This window comes from Apium graveolens, chromosome 11 (genome assembly GCF_009905375.1).
Source record: "Apium graveolens cultivar Ventura chromosome 11, ASM990537v1, whole genome shotgun sequence".
In the NCBI taxonomy this organism is placed as follows: Eukaryota; Viridiplantae; Streptophyta; class Magnoliopsida; order Apiales; family Apiaceae; genus Apium; species Apium graveolens.
The window spans coordinates 122,021,664-122,034,287 of NC_133657.1; the positions used below are offsets into that span (position 1 = coordinate 122,021,664).

The window sequence follows — 12,624 nt, forward strand, 5'->3', positions numbered from 1 at the left end:
AATTCTCATAGTTAATTGTACTTAATAATTAGTTAATCAAATTTAAGTGTTATTGTCTTGACATTGAGAAGTAATCATACATTGGTGAGTAAGTGTCAACTGAACATAATTAGTCTGAGTCTCGGTGGGAACGAACTAGAAATTATTCTATATTACTTGCGAATTCGTATACTTGCATCAATTATTAGTGTGTGTTTTGTGCCTAACAAGTTTTTGGCACCGCTGTCGGGAACTCGGCGTATTTGTTTAGTTTATGTACTTGCCATCAGTGGTCATTAGGACTCATTAATTAAGATGTGTTACTTATTGTTTCCGGTTGTGTTTCAGGTACTCTAGCGAGCGTTTATATAAATACGTTCTCGCACTCGCAAGAGAACTTTAGATACGGCTGAGGAGATAGACTCGGTTCTTCATATTCCGGAGAAGATAGATTTTGAAGATTCGGATAAAGAGAGTGAGCAGAAAGAACCAGTAATCATGGGTGATCATATAGTTCCAGCAGCAGATCCAACTCTTATGGACTTTTCTCGGCCTAAAATTGATGACATTCAGTCAAGCATACTTCATCCGGCTATTCAGGCTAACACTTTTGAAATCAAATCGGGCACTATTCAGATGGTGCAGAATTCTGTTTCTTTCGGAGGTGCTGCGACTGAAGACCCCAACATGCATATCAGGAATTTTGTCGAGATCTGTAGCACTTTCAAATATAATGGTATGACTGATGAGGCTATCAAGCTGAGGCTTTTCCCATTCTGTCTGAGGGATAAAGCTAAGGACTGGTTACATTCTGAACCAGCTGGGTCCATCACAAGTTGGCAAGATCTTGCGCAAAAGTTTCTGGTGAAGTTCTATCCAATGGCGAAGACTGCAGCTATGAGGAGTGTGTTTACTCAGTTTGCGCAGCAACCAACAGAATCTATGTACGAAGCTTGGGAGCGCTACAAGGAGATATTGAGAAAGTGTCCACATCATGGTATGCCTGACTGGATGGTGATCACTGGTTTCTATAATGGTTTGGGGGCCCAATCTCGGCCCATGCTCGATGCAGCAGCTGGAGGCGCCTTCTGGGCCAAAAGCTATACTGAGGCTTATAATCTTATTGAAACTATGGCTACAAATGAGCATCAAAACCCAACTCAAAGGATGATGCCTGGGAAGGTAGCAGGTATTCTGGAAGTTGATACAGCTACAGTTATTGCAGCGCAGCTCCAAGCGCTGTCTTTGAAGGTTGATTCTTTAGCCAACTATGGAGTTAATCAGATAGCTATGGTCTGTGAGTTTTGTGCAGGTTCTCATGCTACGGATCAGTGTTCTCTTGTTAATGAATCTGTTCAGTATGTGAACAATTATCAGCGAACGCAGCAGCCTATGCCAGCTACTTATCATCCTAACAACAGAAATCATCCCAATTTTAGCTGGAGTAATAATCAGAATACTGTTCAGCAACCATATCAGCAACCTGTAAGTAAACAGTTTAATCCACCTGGATTCCAGCAACCACAGCATTACGCTCAAAGACAATCATATCCTCAACAAAGAGGTGATGCTCTACCTTCTAGTGTTGATTTCTAGGAGCTCAAGCTGTTGTACAAAAGTCAGGCTGTTTCTATTAAGACGTTGGAAAATTAAATCGGTCAATTAGCCAATGTTGTGCTCAATCGTCAACCTGGCACACTTCCCAGCGATACTGAAGTGCCAGGCAGTAAGGAAGCTAAGGAGCAAGTAAAGGATGTCACCTTAAGGTCTGGAAAAGATGCTGAGGCTGAAAAAGTGAAAGATGGAGAAGCAGAAGTTGTTGATGAAGAAGAGAAGCAAAATGAGAAAGCGGCGGAACCAAGGAAGACTAATGTTGAACACACTCTGCCTGAGGGTAATACAGGGGAGAAATAGCTCTATCCTCCACCACCTTTCCCTAAGATATTGCAACAACAATAATTGGATAAGCAGTTCGGTAAGTTTATGGAGGTGTTCAAGAAACTTCACATCAACATACCTTTTGCTGAGGCTCTGGAGCAAATGCCTAGTTATGCAAAATTCATGAAGAGTATTCTTTTAAGGAAGGTGAAACTGGATGACCTTGATACCGTTGCTCTAACGGAAGAGTGCAATGCTGTGCTGCAACAAAAATTACCTCCAAAGCTTAAAGATCCAGGTAGCTTCACCATTCCTTGCACCATTGGCAAGTTATCTTTCGACAAATGCCTGTGCGATTTGGGAGCAAGCATCAATCTTATTCCATTGTCTATCTTCAAAAAGTTGAATTTGCCTGATCCAAAGCCCACCTACATGTCTCTACAACTGGCTGATTGTTCTATTACATACCCACGAAGCATCATGGAGGACGTGTTAGTAAAGGTGGATAAGCTCTTCTTCCCTGCAGACTTTGTCATTTTGGATTTCGAGGAAGATAAAAAAGATTTCCATAATCTTGGGAAGACCTTTCTTGGCTACAGGTCGTACCTTGATACATGTGCAGAAAGGTGAACTTACTATGCGGGTGCAGGATCAGGATGTGATATTCAATGTATTCAAGGCGATGAAATTCCCTACAGAAGACGAGGAGTGCTTAAAGGTGGATTTGATTGATTCTTCGGTAACTTCAGAACTTGATCATGTGCTGATGTCTGATGCCTTAGAGAAAGCCTTAGTGGGGGAATTTGACAATGAAGATGAGGATGGCAATGAGCAACTACAATATCTAAATGCTTCTCCTTGGAGGCGAAGGCTACACATGCCATTTGAATCTCTTGGTACTACTGATCTCGAAAATGCTGAAGGAAAGCTCAAACCATCTATTGAGGAAGCACCTACTTTAGAGCTTAAACCATTGCCTGAACACTTGAGGTATGCTTTTTTAGGTGATGCATCTACTTTACCTGTTATTATTGCATCTGACCTTTCAGGTAGTGAGGAGGACAAGCTCTTGAGGATTTTGAGAGAATTCAAATCGGCCATCGGATGGACTATAGCAGATATAAAAGGGATCAGCCCTTCGTACTGTATGCATAAAATTCTACTAGAGAAAGGTAATAAGCCGACTGTTGAGCAACAGCGAAGACTTAATCCTATCATGAAAGAAGTGGTGAAGAAAGAAATTCTGAAGTGGCTAGATGCAGGAATCATATATCCTATTTCTGACAGTTCTTGGGTGAGCCCCGTGCAATGTGTACCTAAGAAAGGAGGTATAATTGTGGTAGCAAATGAGAAGAACAAGCTGATCCCCACTCGAACAGTCACAGGATGGAGGGTATGCATGGATTACAGAAAGTTGAACAAAGCCACGAGGAAGGATCACTTCCTTCTTCCATTTATTGATCAGATGCTTGACAGGTTGGCTGGTCATAAGTATTATTATCTTATGGATGGCTATTCGGGGTATAATCAGATTTGTATTGCACCAGAAGATCAAGAAAATACTACCTTCACTTGTCCATTTGGCACGTTTGCTTTTCACAGAGTTTCGTTTGGCTTATGTGGTGCACCTGCCACTTTTCAGAGATGCATGATGGCTATATTCTCTGATATGATTGGAAACAATGTCGAAGTGTTCATGGACGACTTCTCCGTCTTTGGACATTCGTATGATGAATGTTTGAATAATCTTCGTTCGGTGCTCAAAAGGTGTGTGGAAACTAATTTTGTGCTCAATTGGGAAAAATATCACTTTATGGTGCGTGAAGGCATTATTCTTGGGCATAAAGTCTCTAGCAAGGGTCTTGAGGTGGACAAAGCCAAGGTGGGAGTCATTGAAAATCTTCCGCCACCTATTTCTGTGAAAGGAATCCGTAGTTTTCTTGGTCATGCGGGTTTTTATCGGCATTTCATCAAGGACTTCTCGAAGATATCTAAGCCGTTGTGCAACTTGCTCGAGAAAGATGTGCCTTTCAAATTTGATGATGAATGCTTGGCGGCATTCGAGGCTCTCAAGAAGAGTTTGATAACTGCACCAGTTATTACGACACCTGATTGGACAGAACTTTTTGAGGTGATGTATGATGTGAGTGATTATGCAGTGGGAGCAGTTCTTGGGCAGCGCAAGAATAATCTTTTTCATGTGATCTACTATGCTAGTAAGACTCTTAATGGAGCTCAAATGAACTACACCACTACTGAGAAGGAGCTCTTGGCTATAGTCTTTGGTTTCGAAAAATTTCGATCTTATCTGCTTGGGACAAAGGTGACAGTATTCACTGATCATGCTGCCATTCGCTACTTGGTCTCAAAGAAGGATTCGAAGCCTAGACTAATTCATTGGGTGCTCTTGCTACAGGAATTTGAGTTAGAGATCAAGGATCATAAAGGTATGGAGAATCAAGTAGCTGACCATCTCTCTAGATTGGAGTATCCCGGTTTGACTTCACAGGATAAGACATTGATCAACAAATCTTTTGCGGATGAGCAGTTGTTCGCAGTTCAGGAGGAAGAGCCATGGTGTGCAGATATTGTGAACTATCTTGTCAGCAATATAATGCCTCCTAATATGAATGCAGCTCAAAAGAAGAAGTTTCTGTATGAGGTGAAGTGGTACATGTGGGATGAACCATATTTGTTTAGACAGGGAGCTGACCAGATCATCAGGAGATGTATCCCATTTTGTGAGACGGAGGGGATATTACGAGAATGCCATTCCACAGTTTATGGTGGACATTATGGTGGTGAAAAGACGGCATCTCGTATTTTACAAGCAAGTTTTTTCTGGCCTATATTGTTTAAGGATGTGCATCAGTTCGTTTTAAGGTGTGATCGTTCCCAAAGAGTGGGGAATCTTACTAGAAAGGATGAAATGCCTTTAAATGTGATGCTGGAAGTTGAGGTCTTCGATGTTTGGGGAATTGATTTCATGGGACCATTTATCTCGTCATGCAATAATCAATACATCTTGCTGGCGGTAGATTATATCTCGAAATGGGTAAAAGTCAAGGCTCTACCGATTAATGATGTAAAGGTAGTGTTGAATTTTCTCTATAAGCAGATATTCTCAAGGTTTGGAACGCCAAGGATAATCATAAGTGATGAGGGGTCGCATTTCTGCAATCGTAAGTTCACTTCTATGATGCAGCGCTACAATGTGAATCATCGTGTTGCTACTGCCTATCATCCGCAAATGAATGGTCAAGCTGAAGTATCTAATAGAGAGATCAAGCACATTCTAGAGAAAGTTGTTTGTCCGTCAAGGAAGGATTGGTCTTTAAATCTCGATGAAGCTGTTTGGGCTTATAGAACAGCATACAAGACTCCACTTGGGATGTCCCTGTTTCAACTTGTTTATGGTAAGGGATGTCATTTACCTGCGGAGCTTGAGCATAAGGCTTATTGGGCTTTGAAGAAGTTGAACCTTGATCTAGATGCAACTGGGAAGAAGCGAATGCTTCAGTTAAATGAACTTGATGAATTTCGACTTCAAGCGTACGAGAACAACAAAATGTTCAAGGAAAAAGTAAAAAGGTGGCACGACAGGAAGCTATCTCCTAAGTTATTCATTCCGGGGCAACAAGTTCTTTTATTCAACTCTCGTCTCCGACTTTTTCCTGGAAAGTTGAAATCAAGGTGGTCTGGACCTTTTATCGTCAAAACTGTGTTTCCATATGGAGCGGTGGAGATTTTTGAGAACGATTCGGACCAAGCATTCAAGGTTAATGGTCAGAGATTGAAGCATTACTATGGGGACACGGCAAACCGGGAAGTGGTTAGTGCCGTTTTATTGTCAACTTGATCGGAGTACTCAACGTCAAGCTAATGATGTAAAAGAAGCGCTTCTTGGGAGGCAACCCAAGACTTTAACCTTTAGGAACCTTTAGAAGTTAGTACCATATCCAAAAAACCCAAAAAAATTAAAAAAATTGGGCAGGAAAAACTTTTTCCAGAAACCCCTTGGGCGCCCGCTCAGGATTGCTGGGCGGCCGCTCAGGACCTTTCTGTCAGAATTTTTTTTGCCTTATAAAAAAAATCCAAAAAAATCAGAAAAACCCAAAAACAAAATACAAACCCACAACCCACGATTTCTTTTGTACAACCCACATTTTATCTCCCACAAACCCCACTCCTACTCTATTTTTAACCCTAATTCCTACCCTATATATACACACAACCTCTCCATATACACTCCCATATACTTTCAACTTTAAAACTCTCTCCTACACTCAAAACACAACTCTTAAACACTTTTTCTCAGTTACAATGGCACCCAAGAGATCCTGAACTATTGATGGCAGCAGCACCGTTCCAACTGCTGATTCTTCGAGGGGAACTGCTGTGAGACCTCCTTTGATGGATAGGGCTACTGAGGAGGAGTATACTAGGCTTCTGACTAAGCCAATTTTGAGGGAAAGGGGATTTTTACCATCGGGGAGGGATGGTGAGTTGTTACCAATGATTGCGGAGAAAGGGTGGATTTCTTTTTGTGAGTCGCCGGAGGCGGTTCCAATGAGTGTGGTTCGCGAGTTTTATGCAAACGCCAAGGCGGAAAAGAATGGGTTTACTGTTGTTCGTGGGCGTACTGTGGATTATCAGCCTGAGGTGATTCGCCGTGTTATTGGGCAGCGACAACGGAAGCCCACAGAGGAGAATTGGAATGAGAAGACCCCCGAGGACTTTGATTTGGATTTGATTTATGCTACTCTCTGTCAGCCGGGCACGGTGTGGAAGTTCAAGACGGGATCTAACGATTATCGTTCTTTTCCGGTGATTGCGATGAATAGGTTTGCCCGTGCATGGAATGCCTTTATTTGTGCTAATATTTTGCCTATTTCGCATGCACGTGAGGTTACAGTCGAGAGAGCAAGGTTATTATGGGGGATCTTGGATGAGGAGTATTATGTGGACCTTGGTGAGTTCATCTACCAATGGATTTTGAAGTTTTTGAGGGGGGCGAAACACATGAACATCCCTTATACATCTATAGTCATGAAGCTGTGCAGAGCAGTGGGAGTTCATTGGCCTTCTCACGAGCAGCTGCAGATGTCGACCGCTCCTATTGACTCAGCGACTCTGAATGCGATGCAGGAGTGGACGGGTGGAGAGCCCGAGGAGCATGGTTTGGGATATCATCTTCCAGGAGGACGTCTTGCAGCTGGTGCTACCATGGCTAGGCCCAGTCAGAGTCGTGATGAGGCAGGCTCTTTTAGAGCCCAGGAAGGTACTGGGATGGTTGATGCCCAGTATAGAAAGCTGTCGAGGAGGATGGATGTGATGTATGAGTCACAGAGTAGGTTCGCTCAGGAGCTCACCCTTGCACTTGGGACTGCTTTCAGAGGCCTTGGAGCTGACATCGAGTGGCCCGTTTTTGGTGAGGACTCAGCTTATCCGCCTCCTGACACTCCACCCTCTGAGGATGATGATGATGAATTCTCCGAGTAGGTATACCATGTGTTTCTTTCTACTACCTTCACTGGGGACAGTGAAGATTTTAAGTTTGGGGGTGGTAGTTAAGGAATATTTTTGTGTGTGTGTCATGTAGTTGCATATTCACGGTATTTAGTTTATGTAGTTGCATATTTTTTCCATATAATAGTTTTTTATTTTATAGCTTTATTTATCATGTCATTTATCTCATGCATATACCATGATCCATTTTTGCGTTGCTTTACCGATTGATTTATGATATTGATGCAAGTGTAGTGATAGCGTTAGAGTGATGATTGAGTCTTGTAGGTTGACATGCATGCTAGAAACACTTGTAATCTCACTAAGTCTTAGAGTATGCTTAAGGACTAGATGGTTGTCATGGTTTGATGGTTTTTGAGGTTAATCTATTGATTATGCTTAGATTTATGATAGGCCCTTAATGATAAAATGCATGAAAAGAAAACAATTGGAGTAAAAATTGGAATTCATTGCTAATTATGGCTAGGCGTTAAATGGCTAGTAGCCGACTCGTATTTTTATGTGAGTAGTCTAGGGTTGAGCAAAATGGAGCGAAACGCACTTGCTCAGAAATTTGAAAAAAAATAGAAAAAAGGAAAAAAAGGGAAAGAAGAAAAAAATAAAGATTTAATGCATAATTGATCATGAGTGGGCTCTTTGGTATTCGAGTTATTAAGTTCTTAGGGGACTTTGTGCCTAGTGACCTAAGGCTTTTATAGTCTGGGATCCGCTAACCTAACGCTCGTTAAATGTATGCCATTGCATAAGTCTTTTGTGGACCTCACTCATTGCACGGTCAAATAAGCATTTGTTTTGTGTTGAATAAAAGCATGATTCCGTAATAAGCTCCAGTGATCTTGAAGTGTTATAAGTCATTTTGTGCCTAGAATTTATTCTTCGTATAATCATGTGATTTCCTTGAGGATAATCGAGTTATGATAATTGATCTAGTTTCGAACCATATCTGTTAAGCATCCGCACACGCCACGTTTCTAGTTGTATGTTAGTTTGCATGATTTGGTTGATCTTTATTCGCCTAATTGCATTTGTTGAGGTGTCATGAGTTGGTTGGTTTAGTCATTGTGAGGGGGATCGCTGCATTTCATGTAGATTACATTCATGCATGTTTTTGTTTTATTTTTTAGTCTTTGACGCTTGAGGACAAGCATCGATTTAAGTTTGGGGGTGTGATAAGTGGCATTTTATACCACTTAGAACGTCTTATAATGGCCTGAATTGATGTCTTGAAGGTATTTTGTGTATTTGATGCATTTTTCTAGTGTTTTTGCATTTCAGGGTATAACTTGCGTACGTAGGAAGAATTCATCAGAAATAAGCCTAGGGAAGTGCTTGGAATTGGTTGTGGGAAGTTAGGAGCAGAACGCAGCAGAAATCGGGAGCAGAATGAGAAATTCTCCAGTAGCCTGCTGGGCGCCCGCTCAGGAATGTTGGGTGGCCACTCAGGAGCTTGGGCGCCCGCTCAGGAAAGCTGGACGGCCGCTCAGGGTTGAGAATTTTAAATACTGATTTTTTATAATCCTTATTCTGTTGGACTTCTGAGACGGCTGGTTCTTGTGGGCTTCTATATAAGTAGTTTTCAGAGACGTTTCACAAAAGGGTGGTATCAAGAAAGGAGCAAGGAAAGAAGGAATAAGACCATTTTAGCACATCGCAACGAAGAAGAGGAAGCATACATTTTCTTGTGATTCTTTTATTCGTTGTATCACTGGATGCTAGTTTTCTTTACTTTGAACCTTATTACTCTTGTGACGTACTCTGGTTTTAATAAGTATTTTTTTAGTTTATATTGTGTGTTATTATCATGTTTTCATATGAACCCATGGTGATGATGAGTTCTATCATGGGCTAATCATGATCATGAGGTCGTAACGAATTTACTATGGAATTCTTTAATTAGTTGTTTAATACCTTAGTGTGTGATGATTGTATGATATCTAGCATAGGTTGCGCGTATTCGTCTTATGTGCGTCACAAACATATAAGATAGGCTGTTAATCTCCTGTGAAGCGACGGTGGATCTTGAGGTTTAGAACTTGCCATGCTAGCATAGGTTCATGTATGTGTATGCATGATTAGTGGGTAACTCTAACCGTTTTACTTGCCCTGTGTAATCATAAAGAATAACTTATGCTTAAATCGTTATGTTGTCAAATTCTGTAGACATATAGGGTCTCAACATAATTGATGTCTATTCAACTTCTATCTTAATTGTGGATGTTTGGTAGAATGGTATTAGTACAACGAAAGTTGGCTTTTATCAGTTTCGTGTTGTTCGATTAATATCATCACCGTTTCATGCTAAGGGTAATAACAATGACTATTGAAGAAGTTATGATTTCATGTGTGTTTAATATTGTTAATTTAAGTGTCAATTAAGTGGTTTAATTCTCATAGTTAATTGTTGTTAATAATTAGTTAATCAAATTTAAGTGTTATTGTCTTGACATTGAGAAGTAATTATACATTGGTGAGTAAGTGTTAATTGAACATAATTAGTCTGAGTCTCTGTGGGAACGAACTAGAAATTATTCTATATTACTTGCGAACGTGTATACTTGCGTGAATTATTAGCGCATGTTTTGTGCCTAACAGATGTCCTGAACAAATCTCTGAAAGAACTTCAATTCTTTCATTATCTTTTAGATATAAAGTCTGAGATTACCAGGAGATGGTCAAATTTCATAATGAAGACTGATAAGTGGATTTTATATCCACTTGGAATGCTTCATTACAAGCTTAAATTGGTGTTTTGGACTCAAGTTATTGTTATTTTGATGTGTTTTTGTGTTATTGCATTTCAGGTATCAGTTAAATGAAGAAAGGAGCTTTTAAAGGAAATATGATGAAAAGTGATCAGATTTGGAAGCCAAAACCATTTTCAAGTTGTAGAAAATCTTGTTAGCTTCGCGTGGGAAGTTGAGTCGCCTAATTCTGACGAGTAGAACTCAAGTTATGGGCAAAATAAGATTAATCAGAATTTTTCAGAAGCACAATGGTTTCGCTGATGCACGACTGACTTTCCTGATTTCGCTGAAAAAGCCTTTTTTGAGTGGAATTTGACAATTTTAAGGGTCCAGGTCCAATATGGGCTTATATATATTTAAAAAAGATTTTTCATCATCCGGGGAGATTGGGATACCAAGGAGAAGACCTAGAAGCACAAAATAACTCCGAAAAAGAAGATCTTGTTTTCAACTTGTGATTCTTGAATTAGTTGTAACTTTGGATGCTCGTTTTTGTTCTTGTTGAACCTAGATCTCGTTTATTCGTACTTTAAATATTATTCAGTTTATTAAGACCTTATTTTATACCTTGCTTTCATATGAACCCATGGTGACAATGAGTTCAATTATGGGCTAATCGTTATCATGGGATTTTAGCGGATTTACTTATGGATTTCAATAATTAACTTGTTTCGATATCTTGGTGTGTGGTGATTGATTGATATCCTAGTATTGGTTGTGCTTATTTGTCTATTGAAGTGACAGTGAATATAGAAGTTTAGAACTTGCCATGCTAGCATAGGTTCATTTATTTGTTATGCATAATTCGTAGGTAATTTTAACAATCTTACTTGCCCTATGTAATCACAATAGATAACTTGCGCATTAAACCGTTATGTTTTCAATTCTAATAGACATATAAGGACTAAGTTTAATTGGTGTCTATTCAACTTCTATCTCTTTGTGGATGCTTAGTAGTAGGGTACTCGTACAACGAAAGTTGGCGTTTATCAGTTTCGTGTTGTCTGATTAGTGTCATCACCATCACATGCTAAGGTTAAGAATGAAAAGGTTATTGAATGAAGTAGTAATGAAGTTAGAATCCCATATTTGTCATATATATTAATTCAACCTCAATTCTCTTAGTTAATGTTATTTAGTATAATCTCTTAGTTTAATAAAAATCCAATTTGTTATTTGAGCGATAACCATGCATTGTTGCATAGGTGCATAAATTGAACTTAACCTAAACCATTCTCTGTGGGACCGAATCTGATTTATATCTTATACTACTTGCGAACGTGTATACTTGTGTGAATATTAGCACGTGTTTTCGCCCTAACAAGTTTTTGGCGCTGCTGCCGGGGACTCGGTGTTAATTTTTAGTTTAAGTGCTTGTCATTAGTGATCGTTAAAGTTCATTGACTCGGACTCTTTTACTCTCACGGTTTATTTATTTGTGTTTCAGGTACTCATTACAATGGGAGATCCAGCAGCAAGAACGAAAGCCTTGATGGATTTTTCTCAACCCAAGATCAATGACATTCAATCTAGCATTGTCCGTCCAGCTATCACAGCTAATACCTTTGAGATCAAGCCTGGCATAATTCAATGGGTGCAGAATTCAATCTAGTTTGGGGGTTCTCCAACAGAAGATCCCAATACGCACATTAGGGATTTCATAGAGATCTGCAACACCTTCCAGTTCAACGGTGTTTCTGAAGATGCTATGAAGCTGAGACTGTTCTCATTCTCTCTGAGGGACAAGGCTAAGAGTGGGTTACACTCTCTACCAGCTGGTTCGATTGTTACTTGGGAAGATCTTGCTCAAAAATTTCTCACTAAATTCTTCCCTATGGTGAAGACAGCTGCATTCAGAAATGCTATTACTCAATTTGCGCAGCAAATGGGAGAATCTTTGTGTGAAGATTGGGAGCGCTACAAGGAGATGCTTAGGAAGTGCCCTCATCATGGAATGCCTGATTGGATGATCATCACATGCTTCTATAACGGGTTGGGAGCACAGTCGAGACCCATGCTCGATGCAGCATCAGGTGGAGCATTATGGGCAAAGAGCTATGAGGAAGCTTATGATCTAATTGAACTGATGGTTGCTAATGAATATTAGTATCCAACCCAGAGATGTCCATAGGGCAAGGTAGCAGGAGTTCTTGAAGTGGATACTGCTACGACTATCACTGCTCAACTAAAGGCGTTGTCTATGAAGATCGATTCTCTGGATAACTATGGTGTTAAGCAGATAATTAGTGTTTGTGAGCTGTGTGCAGGTCCGCATGTGATGGAGCAATGCGTTATATCTAGTGACTCAGCTTAGTTTGTGAGCAACTTTCAGAGATCGCAGCAACCAGTTCCAGACACTTATCATCCTGACAACTGGAATCATCCTAACTTCAGCTGGAGCAACAATCAGAATGCGATGCAACAGCCATTCCAGAAGTTTAGAAATAAGCTATTCAACCCTCCTGATTTTCAGCAACAAATTACACCAAAACAA

The 12,624-nt window shown here is 40.2% G+C and overlaps 2 non-coding genes across 2 annotated transcripts; both read right to left on the reverse strand.

Moving 5' to 3' along the window:
- Positions 1-873: 873 nt before the first annotated feature.
- LOC141698817 (small nucleolar RNA R71) lies at positions 874-980 on the reverse strand. The gene has a single exon (XR_012565318.1). It is a non-coding gene; the product is annotated as a small nucleolar RNA R71 (small nucleolar RNA).
- Positions 981-11,979: 10,999 nt separating this feature from the next.
- LOC141699079 (small nucleolar RNA R71) lies at positions 11,980-12,086 on the reverse strand. Its single transcript, XR_012565566.1, has one exon. It is a non-coding gene; the product is annotated as a small nucleolar RNA R71 (small nucleolar RNA).
- Between the last annotated feature and the right edge of the window lie 538 nt (positions 12,087-12,624).